The sequence below is a fragment of the Heloderma suspectum genome, chromosome 9, assembly GCF_057233095.1.
Source record: "Heloderma suspectum isolate Gila_16-S chromosome 9, 16-S_ref, whole genome shotgun sequence".
Classification (NCBI taxonomy): Eukaryota; Metazoa; Chordata; class Lepidosauria; order Squamata; family Helodermatidae; genus Heloderma; species Heloderma suspectum.
The window spans coordinates 26213997-26240909 of record NC_139466.1 but is presented as its reverse complement, the minus strand read 5'-3'; the positions used below and the strand labels follow the sequence as shown (position 1 = coordinate 26240909).

At 48.4% G+C, this 26913-nt stretch overlaps 1 protein-coding gene across 1 annotated transcript in view; it reads right to left on the bottom strand.

Annotated features, from left to right (window-relative positions):
* The window catches only part of MID2 (midline 2), a 227131-nt gene extending 202688 nt beyond the window's left edge, over positions 1 to 24443 (bottom strand). Inside the window, exon 1 of the mRNA XM_084813324.1 lies at positions 24316 to 24443. The gene's annotated coding sequence lies outside the window, so the exon portion shown is untranslated. The remainder of the gene's footprint in view (positions 1 to 24315) is intronic.
* Between the last annotated feature and the right edge of the window lie 2470 nt (positions 24444 to 26913).

Genomic DNA, 26913 nt, shown 5'->3' with positions numbered 1-26913 from the left:
CAGCCCCCTTTCTAAGCCAATGCTGTGCAGGATCTCTATAATGAAGGTGTGAAGTAGTTACTTCTTATGGCAATAAACCAAACAACGGAGAATCAAAGCTTCAAGATCAATGCTTTAGAGCATTTAGGGACTTTGTGCTTTCAACTGTGCCATTTCAATTAAGGGGGATCTCTGTAAATTCTGATGTGGGCATTCAGGGGACAAGCCTCACTGAGCACAATGGGAGTTACTTCTGAGTAGACACTAACTGGTTTGTGCCGGGCCAGGAAACACACAGGAAACACCCCTCAACAAGGGTCAGGGAGAAACGCACACCCCTGGGCAGGGCTAGCATACCCAAGGTCAATGCTGGGACTGGGGCACACAGCAACTATACCTGGGAGAACCCGACTTAAGGAAAAGAATCAGACTTTAAGCAGTTTCAGAAATCCGGTTTTTCCTTGATAAGCTCCGGGGGATGGCTGTTCGATGGCCACGACATCATATATCCCTAACGACCTCCAAACGCAGCCTGCTCGAGTAAATCGCTCATGGAGACAACCCCTGATCCCAAAGGCAAAGAGTTCACCTTTTCATGTCCCCCAACCAACCTCTCTACATAGGGAGCTGCCTTATACCAAGTCAGATAATTGGTCCAACTAGTCAGCTAGTCTACACTGACCCACAGCGGCTCTCCAGGGCTTCAGGCAAGATTCTTTCCTAGCCCTAGCCGGAGGTGCTGGGGATTGAACCAGGGACCTTCTGCATGCAAGGAAGGTGCTCCACCACCGAGCTACAGCCCTTCCCTATGCACATGCACACACGCGCATATATGCACACACCCATATATATATGAGAGAACAGTTCTGAAAGGAAGCCAATTGATTAAGCTATTTGTTCTGACAACACCAAACCCTTCCCTTCTGATCTCCTACCCACCCCAGCGTGAAATGAAATACTCCTTTGGTTTGGAAAATTTGTTTGTGGGGAGGGGCTCCCATCAATACAATGCTTTGGCTAACGTTTAAGCACCATCGCTCATGTTCTGGTTGTGTAGTCTGATTGGATTAGCACTTTGCCAGCAATGGCATTTAATTATTTTTTAAGTAGGTCACAATACTTGGCATACAAGACATGCCAGTTAGGAAGCCCTGAGAGCAACACTCATCCCTGTTTAGAGCGGGCACGGAACAAGCAAACAAAAATGCACCCAAAAGGTATTTGTTCCACAGCGTCAGGTGGTAACTTTTGCAGTACATTTGTTAGGATTTCAACAAAAAGCTGTAAGCATCCGAATGGAGCAACATCCACAAGCAGCAGCACTCAGACAGACAGAGAACAGAATGGGACTTGAAGTTTTATGGGGAATGGTGAAAGGAGATGGGTTCCCTACATGTTCAGATGCTTGCAACAGCCAACGGCGGGCAAAGGAAATGTACTAAAACCCAAGCTCTGTGTCAACCTCTTGTTTAAACACTAGTTGGGCTGGTGGCAGTAACCACAGAGAAATTTGGCCCCTCCTCCTTCCCAAAAAACATTAGTCTCCAAACTACAGGCCGGTGCTTGACGGCCCTGGGACAAATCCAAAATTGAAGGGAGGATACATACATTCATACACACACACACACAAACACCCAAGGAAAGAGAACGTAGAATTCTATAATGCTCTTATCCTAAGATGGAAAATCATGCATTGACAAAAGTGAGCCTAAATAAGGAACATTGGCTCAGCTTGGCATCTGATCTCTGACCCTTTAGCACAGGGTGTTGAAATTTAGGCCTGCAGACGGAGTGCCTTCCAAGGTTCCCCAGGCCCCTTTTCTGTCTAAACATGCATCGAATTGCACCCTTGGGGCTTTAAAGGTGCTATAACCAGCAGCTTGAATTCTGCCCAGAAACAAACCAGCAACCAGCAAGGCACAACACAGATCAACAGCGGACACTGGTCTGCACAGCGACTGGATTGTGAACCGCCTGAGACCCATAACTCAGCTGCTCCAAGAGGAGGAAGGAAGCGGGAGGAAGGGCACAGCATACATATACGTATGGCTGCAAGTCAATTAAAGACATTTTGACCGATTAATCGTGCGAGCTTGTCCATTTATCGATGACCCTATTGGCTGAATTTGCATACATTTGACTAAGGATAAAAAACAGTATTTCTGAAGCAAGACGTTGACATACTTCGTTGTTACAATGATGCACACAGGTAGGGGTGTGTGAAACACTTACCCTGTTCCAGCTGGCAGTCCGCAGTGGGGGGGGGAGGCGATCTGTCCCTCCCCCCCGGAATCCTCCCCAGCCGCAGCCAGACTTCCAGCTGCTGCCAGGCTGCGGCCGCAAATGGCGGCCGCTACGCCAGCTGCCATTTGCGTCCCTGCCAAGCCGTGATAGGCTACGTAAGTATCTACGTAGCCTATCACGGCAAAAAACAGTGACGCAAATGGCATCCACTACGCCATTTGCGTCCCTGTCTTTTGCCGTGATAGGCTACGTAGATACTTACGTAGCCTATCATGGCTTGGCAGGGACACAAATGGCAGCCGGCGTAGCAGCCGCCATTTGCGGCCGCAGCCTGGCAGCAGCCGGAAGGTGGCCACCACCACCAGGTAGGTCCGTTCCGGGGGGGATTTCGGGGGGTGGCGGAGGGGTAGTCCGTTCCACCACAAACTCCGGGGGAGTCCGTGGTGGAATTCTCCAACATCCCTACACACAGGTGCCAGAGCAGGCATCACCAGCCGCAAAGTACCACCGGCACCACAAGTGGCAGCCCATGAAGTGGAGAGCAGGGAAACATTGTACATCGTGATATCACATCACATGCTTTTACCAAGGCAATGTCAGGAGGCGGATATGATCCCCTGCAGGTGTGTCTGACTACAAGTCCCATCATGCCCATCTGCTATGGCCACTGGCTGGTGATGGTGGGAATTGTGGTCTAACCCCATGCTGACTGGGGATGATGGGAGTTGTAGCCCAATGCATCTGGCAAGCACCAGGTTGGGGAAGACTAACACGTGGTCCTTGGCCAAATGCCAGGCGTCCACCCTTAAGTAACGAGACCGGCCTCAGAAGGCCTTCTCTCTGTCCCATCAGCCAGGACAGCTAGGCTGGTGAGGTCTAGGGAGATGGCCTTTTATGTGGTGGCCCCCACTCTGTGGAATTCCCTCCCTGGTGACCTCCACTCTGCCCCCTCTTTGATGAGCTTCTGCCGGCCTTTGAAAACCTGGCTGTTCAAGTGGGCATTTGGGGTGGGTTAGGGTTTTTTTAGAGCAATATTTTTTTGTTCAGTTGACTATGTAAATTTGTTGTATTTTGTTTTGTTATTTGTACTGTATGCCGCCTAGAGTGGCCAGGTAGCCGGCCAGAAGGGCAGCTAATAAATCTAATTAATTAATAAATAAATAAATAAATAAAACGTGATGGCGGAAACACAGAACTATGCAAACAGCCCAGTCTTTGGGATGCACAGCCCACATGCTCCACCCTTGCTCTGTGAGGATCGTGTTGCTTCCAGCTGGCCAGGAAACACACAACTTCTTATTATTGTCTTCCTCATCGTTGTTACATCAGCCATTTGTCTCCCAGACGGGAACGCAACAGAAACAAATAGCAGCTCTCAAAATTCCTTTCAGCCAAAAGGGAGAGAGGCTTATAAACAGACCTGTAAATCATCTAGCAGTGTGCCAGGATGCTGGAGCTGGAAATGGATTAGAAGCTGTCCTGTAAAAAATATTATCATATGGAGGTAGAGTCATGACGAAGGCACTGGAGAAAAAAATACCTTTTGCTTTGCCAAAATGCTCCACAGAGGGCAGATGGCAACAGAGGTAGCAGTAAAGGAATCCGCTACCACTCCATTTCCGACACAATTCCGCCTCGATCTCTTCCTAGAGAAAGGCCATCTCCTCACTCACTTCTAACACTGCTAAACATGAGCAGGAGTCAGCAGAACAGCAGGCTTTTGGGGGTAGAGCATGTGGGGGAAAGAGAAGGATAATCTGCCCCTTAGATGGGAGGGAGAGGAGACTCGAGAAGAAGTGGGTCCTACAGCAAAATGTTGAAGTGTATCCTCACCTGCTAACAGGAATGCTCCTGTTCATGGTTCCAGCCAGCCAGCTATACTTTCCTGCAGGATGCTGTAAGATGTAAGGTGTTCAGACAGGGCATTCACTACCCCCTCCCTAGTTTTCCAGTTCTCTTTTCCAACTGATGCTGAACATTTCATGGCTAAAGAGCATGTTCAGTCTTCATTGGGCTACTTGGGTAGAAGGGTTGCTCCATTTATTTATTAAAATAATTTCTTTTGTACTTCTGCAAACCTCAGCATTCCCTTGAGCCTGCCAATACCTTCCTCTTGTTTTTCAGTGGCCCCATTTTTCTCCAGTTCTGTTGGCACTCATCACCTCAGTTCACTGTTAGAGGGAGTGACCGTTAAGTTATAGAATTCACTGCTGCAGGATATGATGATGGAGGCTAACTTAGACACCTTTTTTAAAAGGATTAGACAAATCAATGGAGGATAGGTCTCACAATGACTACTAGCCATGATAACTAAACAGAACATCAAAATAGCATACCTCTCAATCACAGAGGCTAGGGGCAAAGAATAGGGAAAATGCTGACTTCAAGTCTTGCTTGGGGGCTTCCCGGAACATCTCACTCACCACGGCGGAAACAGAATGCTGGACCAGATGAACCCTTGATCTGATCCTGCAGGGCTCTTTGTGCCTGTCAGGGTTCCACCATTGACCTAGACCCCCTGAGCAACTTCTTAAGAAGTTGCCTCCTTAAGAGTCCTACCTTCCTTCTTTTACCATCCCCTTTCCAAAAACATGGGGTTTAGGATGTTTCATTCAGCTTCATTCAATGACCCTGAGTTCTAACGAGATCACATTACGCAAGTACTTTTCCAGCTGCACAGTGTCCGAACCAGATTCAAAGTGTTGGTATTAACATTCAAAGCCCTAAATGGCTGGGAGCCAGGTTTACTGAAGGATCATCTCCTTTGACATGTACCTGCCGGGACCCTAAGATCATCTTCAGGGGTTCTTCTCTGGGAGCCCCTGCCAAAGGAAGTGAGGCGGGTAGCTACCAGGAAGAGGGCCTTTTCTGCTGTGGCACCCTGGCTGTGGAATGAGCTCCCTAGAGAGGTTTGCCTGGCACCTACACAGTACTCCTTGCGGGACCAGGTGAAGACCTTTTTATTTTCCCAGTATTTTAACACTCTAGTCTTTTAGCTCTTTGTTTTAAATCTGTATTTTAAATCTCTGCATTGCTGCTAGGTTTTATTCTGGTTGTACTTTTATATTGTAGTTTTAAGCTTTCATATTTTATGTGGTTTTATGCTGTACTTTGTGGTTTTAATTTTTGTGAACTGCCCAGAGAACTTCAGCTATAGAATTATATAGAAATGAAATGAAATGAAATGAAATGAATAAATAAACTTATGAGAGAATGACTAAAAAGTATCTTTCTCTACTTTCTCCACACCACAGATAATTTTATACACCTCTTATCATGTCTGCCCTTAGTCACCTTTTTTCTAAACTAAAAAGCCCCAAACACTAGATTCTAGTGACTAGAACCTTTCCTGAACATAAGAGCATACAAACATAAGAACAGCCATGCTGGCTCAGATCAATGTCCACCCAGTCCAGGATTCAGTGTACGCAGTGGCCAACCATTATCTTGGTTGACCTGTTTTGCACCTTTTCCAGCTCTGCAATCTTTCTCCTGAAGTCAAAATCTGGTTATTCTCTGCAAGTAACAACAAGACATGAGGCAGGTAAAGGAAATACCCCCTACCTCTCTCAGTTCTATGTGTTATGATTGTATATTTGGCTGTCATCCAGCCTGATCCCTAAGGAGTAAGATCTTAAGAAAGGCTTTAAAAGCCCATGACAGCTGCAGATAAGAGCGCGCCACTTAAACCAGGAAGACCTAGGTTCAAATGCCTGCTCAACTGTTAAGTTTATTGGATGGGCTTAAATTCACCACCCCAGAGCCTAACCAACCACACGCACTGCGTTTCTTGTTATGACAAAAAGTTAGCTACTTGGAAGAAGGGAGGGATTCAAATGTGATAGCTAAAATAAATAAAGAGAAAATAATCTACCTTGTGCCAACCTAATCAAGAAAATGTAGTAACCCGCAGAAGAGCTTATAACTTGTTCCTGGGACTTTGATAGTGAACACTATGACAAAAAAAGAAAGGAAGCAGAAAATACACACTAGGCTCCATGGCTGTGAACAGTTTTCTTTTTCTTAAGAAAGGCACCATATATCTCTACGATAACAGTTAACAAGAATGGAGTGTATAACTTCATTGATCCACAGGGAAGTGATGTTTTTGGCAAGTGATATTACCGCCCAATCCGTAACCTCACCATTAATGATTTTGCCATCCATCTGGGACAGGGCCCATAATGGGAAAATGGCCCCTTCTCCTTCCCCAAGCCCACAGTTTCTTTTTCTGCCCAATTGCCTCCCCAGTTCAGAATCTGAGCTTTTTAGCAAGATAAATTTGTTTTGTGGGGGAACTGGTTAACGGGTGCTTGTTTTGAAGAGCTACCCCATTTCTTTTTGCCAGCTAGAGTATGGGGGGGGGGAGGGGGAGGGAGAGAGAGAGAGAGAGAGAGAGAGAGAGAATTAATACTCTGTCCATTTCTGAGCTTTTTTATGTACTGGTGGTTAGTGAGCAATGCATAAAGTCACTCGGATACTGTCACTTAAGAAAAGGTGATGGGGAAATTAAGGAAGTGTTTTGTTTAACCATATCTTTGGAAAATTACATCGATACTTTCACAGTTCATTTTTGTGACAATATTATGAGTCGTCGCTACTGAAAAATAATTAAAGCAAGCCTGCACAACCTGTGACCAACCAAGCCAAGCAGCCAGTGGCTCAACAATACCGCTTTTCAGGGCCAGTGTCGGACACTGCTGAGGCCCAGTAGGGTCCCACCTCCATTTTCTGGAGCCCCTTGGCTCAGTGTGGTAGAGTGCAAAACAGAAAAGACAAAGTCCCCAGTGACAGCTCAAAGCAAACATTCAGGGTGCAAGAGACCTACGGAACTGCACGAGACCAACAAGATAATTTTATACAGCGTTTCTAAATAAAGCACTTGATGGTGCACAAACAATCATATGACTATCATAACAACTACACCTAATATAACTCATATGGTTCTTATGATATTGGGATGATTGTAAGTATTTTATTTATAAACGTTTTATAAAATCATCTTATTGGTCTAGTGCACTTCTGTCAGGTCTCTTTCACCCTGAGTGTTTGTTTTGAGCTCTCAGTGTGGTAAAGCACATGCTTTGCATGCAGAAGGTTCCAGGTGCGATCCCTGGCTTCTCCAGGTAGGGTGAATCCTGCCTACAGCCCTAGAGAATGGCTGCCAGTCAGTGTTGACAATACTGGGCTAGATGGACCAATGGTCTGGCTCAGCATAAGGCAGCTTCCTATGTTCCTCCTTGCTGTCTGTTAGCCTCAGAACAAGCAAGCAGTGAGAGGAGCAAGGAGAAGGAGCAGTAACCTCCTCCGCACACCTTGCTCACTCCCTCTGGGAGGTGGCATGGATTGGGCTCAGCGGGAAAAGCAAACAAATAGGCAGCAGCAGCAGCAGCAACAGCAAGCAGGAAATGGACACACTCAGGAAGGGAGACCCACTAAGAGCACTTTGCCCCATAGCTTCTCCCCTCACCAGATCCAACCCTGAATCTGGCACTGCCCTTTCCCCCTTTCCCCAGTTTATGCAGTCCCAAGCAGAGACTTGGGAATGGCAGATAGTACGAGACCAGAAGCGGGCTAGGAAGGACAACGCAGGGTCTCAAGCACTAGGCCAACTGGACCTCTAGTCAGGAAACTGGCCAAAGGCCTGAATTTAGCCAGAACAAGGTTTTACCCCACAAGAAGGGCCCATTTCTTCAGCCAGGGAAGGCACAAGACAAGTCACAGACCTGAGAAGGAAGACAAGACCTCTGCTGGCCGACACTAGAAGGTCCTGGTGGTTTAAGTCAGGTAAACCACTAGCCAGCGGAACCAAGGTGCCTCCACACCAACTAGGAACTAGGAGCTTTGCAAGAGATGAGTCTTCTACGTGTGGACATTAGAAACACTTCTCCGCAGAAGTGGTTTCTCAGACAATACTCACAAGTACTTAAAATACAAGAAAGGAAACATCAGAAGCTACCTTTCGAGGCCCACCATATTCAGACCCCTTATCAGGTGTTCAAAGTGTCCTTCATACATACACACACACACACACACACACACACAATGCAACTTCAGACTTCGTTTGTCTTTTGAGGCAGCTGGGGGAGGGGAGGCTGTTCCATGAGAAAGTTTCCATTTCATTGAGGTGAGAGAACAAGGAAAAAATGAAAAACAAGCCAGCTTCAGCAAGGCAGAGGACTGCTCCAAACGAAGACAGAAGATATTTTCTGAAGAAAAACAAGGAGGCCGAACAAAAGCCTTGCTAGCAGCACAGCCAAACCTGCCTGCCAGGCATTCCCTCCCTGCAACACCAGGGCCAACTTGGCTCTGCAAATGGAATTCCTCACAGCTTGTTCTCCCGTACTTTCATACAGGACAGGCCCCAGCATGCTGAAAACAAGAGGCAGAGGCCACGTTTCTGAGCAATGCATCAGTGTGGGGAACTTTCAGGCGGGCAAGGCCCTTCTGCCAGCTGAGTTCCAGTTTTGGCACAAACATTAGCCATCACAGAGGAAAGAGCCCTTGGGCTTTGGGGGCGTCGAATTCTGGATGCAAGAACACGCAACGAACAGGGAACCAAATAAACCAGGCCTCAGACAAACCAATAAAATGGAAGAGCACTTCACAGCCTTTGCCTAAATGGAGCTTTCAATGTTTACAGATAAAGTTTAGGAGAGAGACGATGTGAGCAAACGCCACTCCAGGGAGTGTTGTGTTGGAAGAAGCTGAGAAACTCTAAAGCGGAAAGCTTTAAGTACGTGTCAGATGCTAGAGCATAAACAAAATGCTCTCATGCAGACCGAGACTATAAATCTCCCTTAACAGCTCACCATCTCCCCCAGCGGCACAGGCAGCTGGCTTTCACTCCAGCCCGTTGTGGGCAGCCCAACACAAGTCAAGCATAAGCATGAAGGCCGTCGTCCCAGTGTTCAACAATGTTCTAGCACACCTGACATCTCTGTCAGAAGTTATTTCTTAAGGGTTTGCTCTGCCTTCCCTACTCCACCCTCAGGCCATGTTCATGACAAGCGTTCCTTCAGTTTAACAAAGCCTTACTGCATTTCACCTCCTGTACTTTTCTAACATAAGGTGTGTCCAGATGGACAGTTCCTAGCACTACCAAGCAAAAGGTATTTTGCAGCCTGTTCCGTCTTTCCCTCCTTAACGGATAATTTTGTGGTTAAAAAACACGCACACACAAAAGAGGCAGTGGAAAAACATAGGATGGTTGCACATGGAGGACTACGATATCTGGGCCCCCTGCTAAAATTCCATGAATGAGGCAGAGCAATTGCACAATAAATGCCCTTGTCTGGAAGAAACCAGAGGCTGGTTTCAGATAACCAAGCTCTGCATGGTGGCCTCTCAGCTTAGGGGCAGGCAGAAAATAGATCTCCAGATGTTTTGGACTTCAACTCCCAGCATTCCTGACTATTACCCACATTGGCAGAGGCTTCTGGGAGTTGAAATCCAAAACATCTAGAGATCTACCTTCTACCCACCCCCGCCTTAGTTCACAGCACAACAGCGCTCGCTCTCACGCTCTCTCTATATATATGTCCAAGGGGATGGTCTGAAGGTACACGAAGCAGCAGCCTTGCTGAACCTAAGCAAGTCAGGGTCTGGTCAGTGCCTGGATAGGAGGCCACCTGGGTTTTATGATGGAGGAAAAGCAAGATACATATGAAATAAAATAACATTAAAAATAAAGTGCTCTGAAATCACCAATTTGCCATTCTGCTACCTGATTCCACAGCTTGACTCCATGACTGGGCTCTACAGATGGCCAGCTATCTCTGCAAATATAGCCTCCACACAGTGAGATTTTAAGTGGCCACCATGACAAATAGTTAATATGAAGGGAACACAGACAGGGTCTTCACTTTAAGATATCCTATTCAACTGTTTCATCCACATGAAAACAGCAAAGCCAGCTCCTACTCTGTTATGGGTAGATACTCCTGTTGACCTCAGAGAGGAGAACTCCTTCTAGAATAGGGGCAGGCAGAACACAGAAATAGTCAGACATCACCTGAACTTCCAGGATTAAACTGAAAGCAGCCATTGCCCACGGATGGAAAGGGGCATCACTCTACACCTGGCACCTTTATAAAAACTGAAAGCCTTCTATACTTTGCCCTGGAAATCACAGTCAAAAACCAGTTCAGTTTAACATCCTGAAGTGCCAATAAAGAATGTCTTGGGATTCCTCAGAGTAGAAGAGAAATTGCAGTCTCTGCCTTCTGCCCATCCCTGGCTTTTGGTTTTGTTTTAAATCATGAAAATATAAGTTAACCAGAAAATCAACAAAGCAGGAATATTCAGGCCTGTTATTAGCCTTTTAGATACCCGTGAAAACAGCCTAGCTAGCAGCTTTTGCTTACCAAAAGATAACCAGCAGAAGAGAAAGCTAATGCTGTTTGGGGTTATACTATCAGATGCATTATTCAAAAGACCCAGGAAATAATAGTAATAGCTTTCTACTCAATGCTGGTAAGATTTTATCTGAAATATTCTCACCCTCTTGTTCCAGTTCCTACAGTTCAAGGTGGTGATAGACAGTCTGAAGCCTTCCAAGCCCAGCTAGCCACAATCCTATGGCTACAGTGGGCAGTATCCAGTGGTAGTCCTACGTAGACTAAGTCCAATCACTTAAATGGGTCTACTCTGTGTAGTAGTACCATTGGATACTGCCCAGTATGCACAACAGGTCTGGGTATAGGAAAGTTTGGGAGATATTGCGCACGGCTGTTGGCCACCAGCCTCAGCAAAAGTTGGAGTGTGAAGTGCAAGCAATACCAACCATACTAAATTGGTTCTAATGGGATTACATATAATGATAGGATTTTACATCCCCAGTGCAGTATAGGGAAGTGTTTATGCAGGGAAGTGTTTCTGCAGAAATAATGAAAACCTATATCCAAAATGGCTTTTCTTGCTTTTAGCACCATGCTGGCTTTCATCTGCACAAGCTCCATACTGTGAAGATACAGCCTTTGTCCTGCACACGTTGGGAAATATATTATTATTATTACTACTACTACTACTAAGGGCAAGCAAAAAAATAACAATTCTCACTGCCTAGAAACCGTTGTGCAATGTGAGTTGTGTGGATGAGGGTTATATTCTCCTTTGTGAGCATGGAAAAAACATTTGTGATTTTTTTTAATGCTCCCAGGTCCAGATTTATAGCATCACTGCAAGGCTCTGAAAAGCATGTTAAATGTTAGCCCAAGAAAATGTAGTTATGGGACAAAAATGGGAGACCTGGATACACAAGAATCATATGATCAGGAGCATTGATCAGGGTGTCGGCCCTGAATCTATTTCCCAGGGCCCCCGTTCTATTCCACAGAGCCCTGGGTATTGGTGCTGATGGAGGCAGGGGGCACTTCTCAGCTTATCTGCCATGCAACGGGCAATTTTCAAGGGACATTGAAGCTGGGGAGGAGAGGGTTAACTCTCCCCTTCCCACATGCTGCACTACCCCACCCCTCAAAAAAACATCTTTCCCTGCATGACAATTAAGCTTGGGGGTGGGGACATTTTCCATTGGCTTGGGATGATTTGGGACATGGTGCAAATTAACTGAAGGATTTCTTTTATTAACCAACATAGGGCAAACTTGCTCTCTGCACCAAGAGCGTAAATCAAAAACTGTAAGCGCAAAGCTATCAAAGCAAGCTCGCTCTGGTTGTTGCTGTCATTGGGAGATAAGCCTGAATGTGAGAAAACAGCCTTCGAATGTTTTTCATTCAATCCACTTTCGCCAGTCTCCTTTTATAACACTTTTTCTAAAACATTCCCATTTTAGTACTTGTACTTGCCTGCACATTCCCATGCTTGCACTTTACAGTTAAGAACTTTCTTTCCCCAACCCTCTGCCTGACTAACTCAAAAGTGGCTTTCCTTTATTAAAAGGACATTTTCTAGACCATTAGTACGAGCGCAGCCTAGCTAATATAGCTGTAAAAGAGAGAATCAATGAGTGGACTCTACGATTAACTTTGCCATTAAAAATGAATTTTGGCTGCTATAACAGCTCACAAGAATATGGAAGTCAGATAGGTACATTTAATCCACTGCAGAAATGAAAGGAGATAAGACACGGTCAATCACCAACAGAGACCGTCTCGCTGACAATGCCTGAGGCGCCCGCAGAAGAACTTGCACGGGGGCAGAACTATCCACTAAATATATGGGGCAGGGCTAGCCCTACCATGAGGTGGAGTGAGGCGGCCGCCTCAGGCAGCAGATTTAAAAGGGCAGGAAATTGTTAGCTATTCGGTTTGTTAACTGGGGGCGGGGGTGTTCCGGCTAGAGATGAGGAAAGGTGCTTGCGGGATTTTCTGCCTCATGTGCCTAAATAACATGCCTGGCTTTGCATCCTATACACACTGACTTGGGTGGCTGAGGGGTACCATCTGCCTCAGGTAGCAAAATTACTTGGGCCAGCCCTGTATGGAGCATCTGTCCAAAACTGCAGGGAACACACTGTGAATAGAGGCCAGCCATTAATGCTACTTCCCTAGGTGCATCTCTACTGAAGGTAGGGGAATCTTTTCTGGCCGGAGAGCCAAAACTGTCACCAGGAAACCCAGGTTCTGCATACGAGCAGTAAGCGCGAGCAGAATCCAAACTGGGTGTGGCCACCCCACTCTCTCACACACCATCCACACCCCCACACTCTCTCATCTATTCACACATACACCATTCATATACATATACAAATACCATCCCAGCCCCACATCCTCAGCTGATCCATGCAGCTGTGTGTGTGTGTGGGGGGGGGGGGTATTTTCCCTGCCCAGCACTGAGAGAGGCTCCTTTTCTCAGCACTGAGGCAGGAAAGGGGGGTTAAAACAGTCCGACCATGTAACACCAATTCAAGGTGCTGGTTTTGACCTATAATGCCTTACACAGCTCAGGACCGGAGTACCAGATGGACCACCTCTCCTGGCATGAACTGACCCATACATTATGCTCTGCATCCAAGGGCCTTCTCTGGGTTTCTCTTCCAAGGGAGACTCGGAGGGAGGCAACAAAGGAGAGGGCCTTCTCAGAGGTAGCCCCCCATTTATGGAATAATCTCTCTGATGAGGCCCGCCTGGCACCAACATTGTCATCATTTCAGCGCCAGATTAAAACTGCCCTCTTCTCTCAGGCCTCTGGCAGCCTATAATGAGACTTTTTGATCAGGTCCTGGATTGTCTCTGTCTGATCATTTTAAATTGTTTTAGATACATTGTTGTTGTGTATGCTATGTGTTTTATGTCTTTACATGAATGGTTTTTATAGTTTATATAATGCATTTTAATAGTTTTAAATTTTGTGAATTACCCAGAGAGCTTCAGCTATGAGGAGGTATAGAAATATAATAAATGCATGCATGCATGCATGCATGCATGAATGAATGAATCTCTGAACAGCAGCTGGGCAGGGAAAAGGTCTTATCTCTGATTGGATGCTGATCAGAGATAAGACCTTCTGTCTGGGGAGAGAAGGAGGCCCTGGGAGAGAACCTGGCGGGCTAGAAGGGAAACCCTCTCGCAGGCCATATGCAGCCTACAGGCCAGAGGTTCCCCATGCCTGCTCTACCACCTCACTACAGCTGTGATCTGTTTTTTACATGATCTTCACTGGAAAAGTAAAGAAGGATCTGGCATAGTCCAGCGCACATCTAAGGTCTCAGGGAAATGTCTTACTCATCACCTGCTTCCGGATCCTTTTAACTGGAGATGCCAGAGCTTGATCCTGGGACCTTTTGCATGAAAAGCAGGGGCTCTGCTTCTGAGTCACAGTTTCTTCCCTGACAGCGCAGCGCTTTTGCGCTTTAAGCTACCCCTCCACCTGGCCAGTGTCCCACATATAGATACCTTGAATTCGTATCATTGCACCCATGCACCATAGATACCATGTTAGGTTTCAGCTGCCAGCATCTCTTAGCAGAAGCTAAATCTAGCTAGTTCCACTGTTCTGGAGCTCAGGTTTTTCCACCATCCCATTTCAAGGTCTCCTCCCTCCACCACCACCCACTTTGAAATTTTTGAAAACTATATTTCATGCTCATGTTCTGCATGGCCATCAGGCAAAATCATAAAAAATAACGAGGCTGTAATTCCAGTAGGGGGGGAAATGCTCAAAGATCAACCTGGAGATCAAGGAAATGGAGGGGAGTGGTGTTTGATTTTCAACGGAAAACAGTATGGAAAGAAAAGGGTTCAATCCTTTCCATTGACAGGGGTGGAGCATCAGAGGGCCTTCTCAGCAATTGCACCCTGGCTGAAAAATAGCCTCCCCAGTCAGGCTCACCTTAAAACTTGAATTTTAAAGAAACAAAACCTGAGCTTTCTGTGTAACCTGTGTTTCATCATTTGAGCCACTAAGCATTTTTTCCCCCTCGGCCAGGGAGGTAAGTTTTATGCTGCATTTTACTGGAGGGCGTTTAATATTTTTAACAATTAGTTTGCATTTTAATACTGTATTTTATTTTATTTTTGCTTTTTAAGCCATCCAGGAACATGTGTTGATGGATAGAATAATTAACAAATAAATAAGTAGTGCCATGCATAGCTCTTTGCCCCACCAAATGACTAATTGAACCGGGATTATGCAAAGTAAAGAATTACGCATATTTACATAATGTATACAGGTCATAGATTCAACTTTTCTCAGCACAGAATTTGAGTTCTCTGGGTGCAGAATTTTTACTATTCTCTTTTCTTCCTTTTTCTAGTGCTCATGGCCCCATTCAAACTCTGGGATGGGCCCAGCAACACATCTGCTGTCGCACAGCAAAGGAGGAGCAGACTCAATCCTACTTTCCAGTACTCACATTTAACAAAGCTGAAGCTGACATTCCCTTGCTGAAGCTCAAAAAATACACTGCAGAGCTCCCACACCGGCTTTTCTGCGTGGCTGCAGGCGCCCTCAATGCCTATTTACACAAGCACATGTGAGCATGGAAGCCATAGGAAAAAGCTAATCCATGCTGGCTCCCAGAGGCAACAGCCTACAGCAACATAGCTGTGCACCCTCGCCACGTGCATAGAGCACAGCGCATCATCACACTAAGAAAGGATTAGCAGTGGCAGGTCAAAAAGCTCTCCCAGGGCATGGCAGAAGGTACACACAATGCACTCGCAAGGAGTTGAAGCTGCTGGAAAGTTTCCCCCGTCCAAGGAACATAAGGACAGTGTACATGAGCAAGGGTCCACAAACATGCTTGCCAGTGGCAAACAATGATTTGTTCTGGCAAGATTCCCCTGCCCATCTCCCCTCCCCCTTCCAAGGCTGTGGCATCAGAGAGGCACCTTCAAAAGCACTGGGTGCATGTACCCTATCACTGACATCTATGGATCACTACAATGCCAGATTTGTTTCCGCATGCTGACGTGCGCGCCTGTTTCCCCCAGCAGCCTGTGGGCTTCGAGTTCCAAACCTACATTTTCATGCTGCGCATACAAGACGCAGCCACTTCATGAACACTACATATGGGAAGCTGAGACCTTTGGCTCCCCTACTGGGTTTTCTGCTCATTAATCAACACAGCTTAATGGAGCTGTTCGTTCAAACAGAATAAGCCAGAGCCCTCATTAAGCAGAAGTGTACGAGTGCTTTCTGGGAGGAAAAATAAAAACCACTAACTCATGCTGCAGTCAGCCTTACAAATCTAGGGAGGGGCCCAGCTGTAGCCCCCAGCCCAGCTTCTACATCATTCAGGGAATTGTAAGGGGCACAAAGATCAACCAGCTCAACAGCCTGCTGGCTTCAAAAACAGGATGAGAGACAAGCTCTTCTCAGCTGGAGAGCACCTCCTGAGCTGTGTACGCATCCTTGGCCAGCACTTAACTAACAAAAATCCAAGAAGACTTTGGGGAGAGACTGCAACTCAGTGAGAGAACACATGTTTTGCATGCAGAAGGTCCCAGGTTCAATCCCTGCCGCCGCCACCACCGCCACCGCCACTACCACTTAGAAGGATCAGGTCGTCAGTGACAGGAAATACATCTACCTGAGTCCCTGGGGAGGTCCTGCCAGACAGAGTAGCAAAGCTTTCCCTAACCTGGTGCCCTCCAGCTGTTTTGGACTACAACTCCCATCCTCCCTGGCCAATGGCTGAGACTGATGGGGGTTCAAATTGGCAGCTGGAGGGCACCAGGTTGGGGCAGAGAGGCAGGGAGTAGACAATACTGGGCTAGATGGATAAATTAGTCCTGTACAAGAGTTAGTCTGAATGCATGAAAGCTAAACAGTGGGTAGGCATTGGGCATGGAGGCATGCAAGCTCGATCCACCTCCCCCAACATCCCCATCTGCTTCAACCATGCAAAAGTCTGAAGGGGGCCTTCTATGTGCATGTGGGTGAATGTGTTTGTGAGTCCACACAATCAGGAATCCTCATTGAGTAGGGTTGCTGATTGCATGGAGGCTTCTAAACATGCTCACCTGAATGTGCGTAGAAGCCCACTTCAGACTTTTGAGTGAAATGCATGAAGGTCAGGGTAAAGCAGACAGGGACAGGGCTAGTGTGCATGCTCCCATCCTCTCTATCCCCATTTTTAGCCCTCTCACATTCAGACAAACTCCTCAAGAGGGCTACTGGTCTAGTATTAGGCAGCTTCCTGTGCACTGTGTCCAACAGTGAAAGGAGATATGAACACATTCAGACCATTGGTCCATCTAAGCCAGTATTGTCTACTCTGACTGGCAGCAACTCTCCAGGGTCTCAGGTGGACAGAGGGCTGAAGACGCCCGGAACTGAATTGAGGAGCTCCTGCATGCGAAGTCTGTGCTCCACCACCCTCCTGCAATAATGGCAGGGAATAGAGGAACAAAAGAACAATGGTAGCAAAGAGAGTGTGATCTCCCTCAAGGGCCAAAAGAATAATCTTTTCAAGGGGCCAGAAAGGAACCATCTACTTCAACTCCATGCCCATGGGCAAGATCATCCCACCACCAATGCCACCAGAGTTCAATCCATGCAATCCAGAACATAACACGCCACAGAGATAGCAGGTGTTGCCCTTCAAGGAACTAACAAAGCAATAGCTGCAGATAACTCATGCAAAGAGGTCAACGCACATCCTGGAGGAGGAGTTTCTTTAAAAAAAAATAAATTAAAAATAATGATCTGTCTGTCCTGTTCTGTGGTTCCTTGAGGCTTGCAGGGGAAGTTGATAACATCTGATGGGGTCAGATGAAGGCAGGGAAAGCCCAGTCTAGTAGGCAGAGCCAGGACACAGCAGGCAAGGATGGGTGAAACAGATACAGTCCAGTCATGGTTGATAAGCCAAGACAGGCAACATCAAGGCAAAAGCCCTTTTAAGCAGATGAAAACAGAACCTTGGATAGCTCCAAGTGGGTCCTGCTGGCTGAAGCCAATAGGAAGATGTTGTCTCAGCAAGGAGCTAAACCCAAGGGATGCCTTATATATGCTGACAAGACCTGTAGTGTGGTCAGCTCCACCCCTCCTGGAGAAGCTGACTACATTGTTTAAAGGGCCTTTGTCTGATTTTGCAGTCTTAGATTTCTGCAAGGTTGGGGAGATGGAGGTTCTGCTAGGGACTCACCTTCTGAGTCAGAGGATGATGGCTGGACTGCATCTTCTGGCTGGGAGGACCCTGAATAAGGTATTGACTGTCCAACCCTCAAGAAAGCAGCCTATATCTCCTCATCATCATCAGAGTCTCCTGCTGCACACTGGAGGGTTCCAGGGCTGGGGGTCATGACACAGTCAGAGCCTAAGAGCAAGGAAAACCTACCAACGGGTTCATCCCAAAGGAAAAGAGTTATTTCATTTATTTACTGTATTTGTATTTTCCCCCTTCCAACGTAAGGACAGTGAGCAAGGGTCCAGACATGTGCCTGCCAATTGCAAACAATGATTTATTCTGGCAAGATTCCCCTGCCCATCTCCTGAGCCTGGAAAAGAGAGACCTCTGACTTCAGAAAGCCTTGAGCTATTGCACTAATTTTTAGCTTTTTTGAAGCCTGCATGAGTTTCGAGAGATCCCCCAACTTTCCCAAGCCTCAGAAGAAGAGCAGGGGATCTACCTGACCCTGCACAGAACCTCTGTGCGAGAAAGACAAGTCACTGGCTTCTGAGCCCCTCCAAGGCCAGTGCAAGAGGGGCAATTATTATAATTTATATTGCAGCACCATGGCACTACAGAGTACAAAGGACAGGTCCCTGCCCTGAGGACCTTACAGTCTAAAATTTACCACATGGGAAATGACAGAGAACAGGAAGGGAAGCGGAGCCAGTGGGTAAACAGGGACGCAATATGCCGTTGTTTCAGTTGCACAGCCTTAGGGTCAGTCACAGGCTGAGATATGGTAGCGTATGGGAACTACTAATGGACTGAGCCAAAGACTTCATGGAACAAGTGGGTTTTGAGGAGCAATTTCTGGAGGGACAAGGTGCTACCCAATCTACCTTGGAACTGGGGAGAGGGCTTCCCCTGCAATTGTGCCAGGCCTCAGAGGCATCCATAGGAACATAGGAAGCTACTTTAAACAGACCAGTGGACCATCTAGCCCAGTACTGTCAACACAGATTGGCATCAGCTCTCCACAGGCAGGAATTTTTCCAGCCCTACCTGAAGATGCCAGGGATTGAACCTGGGACCTTCTACATGCAAAGCAGGGGCTCTACCACTGAGCTGTGGACCTTACCCATTCAGAGTGCCTCCAAAGCTCAGGATGACATTATACTGAAGACCCTATACCTCCCCCTTGTACGCAGGGCAGGGTTGATAGCCAGCACCAATTTTAGCTGCTCCCAAGGCCAGCCAGAGTTTGACAGCCCCAGTACAGCAGGTCATCCAGTTTCACCTCACGTCCGGCTATGTGGCTGAGCAAGGATTTAATCCCAGGTATCCCCTAGTCCCAAAATGCTTCCAGATGGGGAGCTCCTAGCGCTACCAATGAGAAGGCATCATGCAGCTATTCAGTCTTCGTTCTATTAATGGATTATTAACCCATTAATAGAAAATGGATTAAGTAAGAGAAAAGAAGGAAGAAGCAGAGGGAAAATATGGGAGATTTACGAGTTGAAGGCGGCATCATATGGACTGCCCGTAAAATTCTGTGAATGAGACAAGGCAATGGCATCACTAAAGCCTCGTCCAGAAGCACCCCAGGTCCTCTGTCCATTCCATTACGATGATTCCTGCCGGCATTGGTGCAATTCCACTACAGCAGTTCCTGATGCCCAGCAGGGGAGCTGGGCACCCCTGGAGACCCCAAGGAAGGTGCCTGCACTGACTTCACAGGTGAGCTTTTCAAAATGTATCTGATTCTACCTTAAACCAAGGGAGTTTCTTTGCTTCTGCTATGATATTGGGAAGGTCATTGCAGAATTTCACATCTCTTAACAAGACCTCATGAAACCAGCACATATGAAAGCATTAAGGAAAAGGAAAGGGGGCCCAGGGGGAGACACTGTGGATTTAAAGAGCTGGTCATATAGATTCCTCTTCAGCAATGAATTCAAAGACAGCAGCTTCAGAGTCCACCCTGAGCAATTATTGCAAGCCAAAAAACAGCGAATACACAGGAAATACTGAACAGGCACCATAAGGAAGCCAGGGTTCTAGGGGACCCCCCCTCCCCCGCTCCCAAGTGAGAGCTCCCTCCATGGCTTCCACTGGTAGCATGGTCCTCAGCAAAAAATGAGATCCTACATGTATCAGTACCAATAGAGGCTGGTAGCTCCGATTTCGGTGGGGCTGTGCATCCATTCCGGGTTTCACTCAGAACCAGCCAGAAGTCTGAAGGAGCTCTCCAATGTGCTGAAACTATTTTGGGGATCGGGTCTGGCACCTTGGATAGCTCCTTTAGAGTTCTGGTTGGTTCTAACTGAAACCCAGAATGGATTCACTGCCCCACTGAAATAGAGCCACCAGCCTCCAGTGATCAGTACATAACCCCACCCCACCCCAAGCACCTACAATCAAGGCCATTTGTCTCTCCTGAAAAATTCAGGACCTCGAAAGCACAGCATGGCAGTAACCATTGGCAAATCTCGGCAAATCTTGTCAATATTAGGCTCCGCTTCCTTTCCTGGATTATTTCAAGTCTCCCCCAACGCCTGCCAGGCCACTGCCACCACCACCCCTTAGCATTGGCCAAAAAGCTCCTCTAGGGACCGGAAACATTTCTTACAATCCTGCCTGCCTGAGCAAATCATCTGCCCTCAAGCTGGGCATGCAACTGCCAACCCGGAACAGGCAAGTTTTATACCATCTGCTGTTGATGTGACAGTCCTGGGTCTTTAAATAGCAAAGGGTCAACTGCGGGAGCTCAGAGAGCGTGCATCTCTGTCCCAAGACACAAGCATACAACAGCAACACACAAGACCATCCGCTGTCACCTGGCCCATGGAGCTCCCGTCAGCTGGGCGAGAGGGTTTCCCTAATAACTGGGGCAAGAGCATCATTCCAAGATGTTGGAATGGTTATCAAACACAGCTTTAAAAAGAAGAAGCTTTGCGACACAACTTCTCCCATAAATGTTAAGTGGCTCCCTCTTGCCACACAGGCCCAGCTCCATTATGAAAAGCAGAGAGCACATCTTGGGACATACCACATGAGCCCCCACCTCGCCACATGCACCTTGATTTTCGCTACTCTTCTGCTGATTATTTCTGCCTTAACTGCCTGTGAATGCCTAGGAATCTGTGCAGCAGACAGAGCATCCCCGAGCTCTATGCTGCTTCAGTTTCAAAACAGTAAAGCAGGATGTCCAACTTTCAGCCCAGGGCTGAATTCCATTTTGGAGAAGCTCTCAGGGGCCACATTGCAGTGGGGGGCAGGGCAAAAGGGTGGAGCCAAAATACCAAATATACCAGCATATTGTAGTTTAAAGCTCTTAATGCCAGTAAGTAAACCTTAGGTGAGGCATTTCAAACTTTTAAAATGGGGGGGGTTGCGCAATTGGAGGAAAAGGTACCCTGGGGTTCCCTGGAGGGCCAGAATGGGACCCCAGTCAGGCCAGATTTGGCCCAAAGGCCTGAGGTTTGACACCCCAGCACTGAACCCAACAGTAAAACGAGCACGTTTTAAGTAAGAGATAACTCAAGCCATACGCTGAAGGCAGATGTCCTCTTCCTCACTGCGATATACGGATTCCATCTGCCCCTTTAAAGGCTCCCCACCACAAAGCAGCCGCAGAGCTACGTACATCAGGGATGGGCAGAGCTCAGCCTTGTCTGATCTTACTAGAATCCCAAGATCCAGCAACCACAGCCAGGTGCAAAAGTCTTACATGTAGAAGTGAAGAATGGGAAGGGTGTCTCCCAAGCACATTCTGAGCCTAGGAATTTGTCATCAGTACCAGAAATGAGCTCACCGCCTTCTTCACAAAAGTCTGTTCCTGGTTACCTCAGTCATACTGGCTGGGGATGATGGGAGTTGTAGTCCAACACATTTGGAGCTCACCAAATCAGGGAAGACTGCCCTAAGCTTTCTTTATTTCAGCAGCCGAATTTAGGTGGGGGGAAATCATTTTGTTCCTATTGTTAAAAAACTGGGAGTCAGAAACCATTGCTCATCTAACTACAAACCATCCAGAGGTTTACCAGTAGATCCCTTCTGTCCATCCATCAAGTACGGGATGCAAACCAGCCTATATCGTATCACAAAAACAAAGCTTCCATTGTGATTCTGATAGGCCAGAAGAATTGTTAATTGCTCTCAAGACTTCCGGAGAAATCTGCATCCTTCCAGGCTCAAAGGTCACAGGATGCTTTGGGGTAAGCAATGATGGAGTGGGGTGGTTAAGGAGAATGGGAGATTCAAGTTAGGCCGCTGTAGAAGCTGAAACTCGCCCACCCACATGAAAACCCCAAAGGGAAGTGCAAGCCAACAGCACATGGACCAAAGTTCCTACTCAAACACTGCCCACCGACAACTCTGCAGACAAAGAATCACCACGGAATGCAACAAAATTCCAGGCCCACGCAATTCAGCACCACATCCAGGCCATTGTAAGCTTCTGCAGCCGCTATTTTGCACAGCGAGATCCCTCTTAAAACCGCCATCCACTGAAGTGTAAGGCTTCAAAAGTTGCTGGATGTAAAGATGTGGTCAGGGAAGTCAACAGTAGGCCACATAAAATGCAGGAGGGGACTTCTTTTTCACACACGCCCTCACCTGCTGAGGTTGGAACAGGGCAGCAGAGTGACACAGGGAAACTCCAAGATGCAAACCTCTCAGCGGGCCTGCCCCGTCTAAAATAATCCAGCAGGCAACACTATCTGAGCTGCAAGCAAAATCAGGAAATTATTCATCTATAAGCAGTCTATCACTGAACAGAAAAATAAATCTGGGGTGCTGATGAAACACCTCATGGGTAAAAATCTCCTTTCAAACCAGGTAAACCTTGGAGTTTTAGGAATTTCTAGGTCTCCGGTTAAAACCAGAAAATTCCCCACCTTCACAGATTTTGGTTTTACCCAAAGGACACATGATGGACACCAAAGCCAGTGATGCCATCAGTGCAAGCAAAGCCCCCAGAACACCACCGCTAAATCTTCTTGATCAACATCAGGCTGCATTTCCAGAGATCAATTAATCCAAAGCCATCCACAGCAGCCTCACTTTTGCCCTGCCTTTGTCACAGGAAAATGTGCTGCCAAAATAAAGGAACTTATTGCCTCAACTTCAGCCTGGCTGGAAAAAAAATTCCCTTCCCCTGAAACTGCACAACCTTGTTCAGCAGCAGTTCAATTTTCTCCTGAATCCGGGAGACAAGAGACATCACTGGCCACTTTCAGCACCTTGCTGACGCAACTAGGAACTTGCAAATGAAATGGAACAGGGTGAAGATTTAAAGTCTGGGGTGGTCTAGAGAAAGGATGTCGCAGTCACACACACATACACACACACACACACACACACACACACGTGAAAGACTGGAAAGAAGAGAGAGAGTGGGACAGAGAAGCCAATACGGAGGCAGCCCACTAGGGAGGGAGAGCTGTGCTATGCAGGTGACATGAGATTAAGCAAACCACAGCTGCTAACAAACCAGTGGATGGTGAAACTATTCGCCATATATGTGGTGCACACACATCCTTGCCACTTCAGCATTTCAGGTCAGCAATCACACCTGGGAGAGAAACTTGTTTCAACTGGTGTTTACCTGGCTGCACACCTGCCCTCCCGCTCAGCTCCTTGGCTGGCAGCTAACATAATTCCCTGGCGAACTGATTAGCAAATATTGCTGCAATCCTAAGAGTCAGAGATTTGCAGCTGGGAGAGAGCCAGAGTGTTCCGAAGTGAAATAATGGCCAGGACACAGGCACTCAGGGTCAGTGGTGTCATGACGGGGCAGTCCTCTGTCATGTCAGCCGTGTGTGTGTGTGTGTGTGTGTGTGTGACCACCACTACCCATGCCAAAGGAGGCTGCCAGAGCCAAAGGAAAAGGCTGCCTTCCACCTGAGCTCGTTGCCAGCAAACTCAGCTCTGCAAAACAGTAAGGCAAAGTGCGGGGGGGGGGGGGAGAGACAGATCCCTCTGCCAAAAGGGGAAGAGAGGGGCAGGGATGCAACGCAAGGCTACTCCAGCCCCACATTCCTGTGCATGGGGAAACAGCACTCCTCCCCCAACCAATCCAAATAAATACACACTTCTCTTCTTTCCAGTGCAACCTGAAACTGCCCGATGTGCCCCCCCCACCCGACATACACCTTATTATTGCAGATCGGTTGTTAACCCTTTCCTTCCTCCACTTCTCCCAAGCTAAATTAAGTACTCAGACCGCGTGGGAGTTGATCCCCCTCCCCGCCTTCCTGGAGAAGACCCCCCTCCCTCTCCCTCTCATACTCTCCCTCGGTATGCCCCCTCGATTAACTCCCTCTCGCCCGTGCGGAAAGGCTCGACGCCTGTCTGCCACCCCTAGTTCGGGTCTTTCCCATCCGTAGCGTGTGGGACCCCCGTCCCGCACCCTTCAGGACCGCCCATCCTCTCGGCGGTAACCGGGGCGATCGCGAGAGCGCAGAGGCCGCCGCCGATGCGCGGCCCGGGCCCCCGCGTCGGGGCGGTGGCCGCCGGCTCCGTGCCCGTCCAGGGCTCGCTCCGCCGGCGGCGGCGTCTTTTCTACCTACCAGCCGGTGCGAGGAGCCTCCGCGCCGCCGCCGCCGCCACCGCCGCCGCCCGGCTGTCATCTTGCTGGAAGCGCGGAGAGGAGGAGCCGGCGCCGGACGCGGCACAGAGCGCGGAGCCGCCGGTCGGGGAGCGTTCGCGGGAGGGAGGGAAGGAGGAAAGAGGGGGCGAGGCCGGCCCGGGAGAGGGGAGGAGAAAGGCAGCGAAGGCAGGAAGCCAGAGCCGCGCGCGCCGCGCCGCCGCCGCCGCCGCCTGCCCGCGCTTCCCTCCTCTCGGCCGGCGCGTCCTCCGGGCGACGGCGCAACGCAGAGCGCCCGGCTCCAGCCGCGCGCACCGGCGGACGGACAATGGCAGCGGCGAGCCGGCCGGGGGCCGCCCTCCACGTGCTGGGGCGGAGGAGGACGGCAGCCGCCGCCGCCAGAGGGCCGTCGCGAGGCGGCGGGAGAAGAAGCGGCCGGCCGGGCGCCCTTCGCCGGAGCCTCGCGGCGGCCTCGCTCCGTCAGGGGCGGTTCGAAAGGGCCCGCCCTGGAATCCGTGCGCCTGGCTCTGGAGGGGGAGGCGGCCTGCTCGAACATCAAGCGGCCGCGGCCTGGCGTGCGGTGACGCTGCTGCCCAGTGTCGGATCCTGGGCAGGAAGCTGCCGTATCGCGAGGCAGACCCTCGGCCCATCTGACCGGCCGCAATGTGGCAGTTTCGGGCAGGAGTTTTTCCAGCCCTTCCTGGAGATAACCGGGATCCAACCTGGGACTGTCTGCATGCAAAGCAGGTGCTCCGCCATGGAGCCAGACGCCTTCCCGGTATGGACTTCCTACACATGCTTCGAGGGGGGAAAGCCCGTCAACTCCCATGGCTGGCTGGGAAGTGCTGAGAATTGCAGGACTTTTTGCTGTCTTAAGCATGCATAGGATTGTGCCCTTAATGGGCTTATGGAAAGCCCCCTTAGATGGCCATGTATATTGCTTCGGTTGTGAAATACACAACCATCATTTGCCTCCCCACACACACTTCCAACCACTATTCCATGTTTTAGAACTGCTTCTGCAGTCCAGATAGGTTAGAGCTACAACAACAAAACCTTTTAGCGACCCCTGATAATTTTTTTAACCTCCCTGAGCATGTGCAGTTTTGCATTTTGAGCTCACTTAAATCATAGCACCGTCATGGCTACAGGAATTAAATGTTTGCCCCTCTCTAGGTGGTCATTTAGGGCCCCTGGGCTGCAGGGCCCCAGGCTTCCACCCCGAAGTCCAGTCCTAGTTGCACCACTCCTGGTGGCACCCAAAAGACCTCCAACGTAGGCCAAGCCAAGTTCTTTTTATGGAAGCAAGCGTGCAGCTCTCAGTTCCACTGAGGCTGAGCCTCTCCACTTAAGCTCTGCTTGGGAGATTTGGGGGCTAAGCATGAGAACCATAACATGAGAGCCAGTGTGGTGTAGTGGTTAGAGTGTTGGACTGGGACTTAGGAGGTCCAGGTTCTAGTCCCCACTCAGCCATGAAGCTCACGGGGTGACTTTGGGCCAGTCACTGACTCTCAGCCTGACCTACCTCACAGGGTTGTTGTTGTGAGGGTAAAATGGAGAGGAGGAGGAGTGGGTAAGTCACCATGGGTTTCTTGCAAGAGGAAAAAAGGCGGGATATAAAGGTAATAAATGAATAATAAGCATCATCACATTGTAGAGTTGGACGGAACCTTGGAGTTCTATTCCAACCCTCCCCAAAATGGTGCCCTCCAAATGTGTTGGATTACAACTCCCATCGTTCCCAGTCAGCATGGGGATACATGTGGAGAACACCTGGCTGGGGAAAGCTGATTGAGTCCAGTCCCGCACGGCTCAATTAACACAACATAAGAACATCAGAAGAGCTGTGCAGGATCAGACCAAAGGTCCGTCTAGTCCAGCATTTTGGTCACATAGTGGCCAACCAGCTGCCCACGGGAAACCCACAAGCAGGATGTGAGTGCAGCAGCACCATCCCGCCCATGTTCCCCAGCAACTGGTGTACATAGACATACTGCCTCATACTGGAGGAAGCGTAAAGCCATCAGGACTAGCAGCCGTTGATAGCCTTATCCTCCATGAATTTGTCCAATCCCCTTTTAAAGCCATCCAAATTGGTGGCCATCACTACATCTTATGGTTGTCAGTTCCATAGTTTAACTATGCACTGTGTGAAGATGTCCTCCCTTTTATCTGTCCTGAATCTCCAGCCAGTCATTTCCATGGGATGACCCAGGGTTTTAGTATTATGAGAGGGAGAAAAATGTCTCCCTATCCACTTTCTCCACACCATTCATAATTTTGTTCACCTCTTTCATGTCTCCCCTCACTCACCTTTTTTCTAAGCTAAACAGTCCCAGCTGTTGTAACCTTCCTTCATAGGGGAGTTGTTCCAGCCCCTTCATCATTTTAGTTGCCCTTTTCTGCATTTTCTCCAACTCTACAATATCCTTTCTTAGGTGCAGTGACCCAAACTGTACACAGTATTCCAAGTGTGGTCGCACCATAGATTTCTATAAGGGGATTTGTTGTATAAGGAATCTATATCATCCCTGACAGATGGCTGTCCAGTTTCTGCTTAAAGACCTGCAGTAAAGGAGAG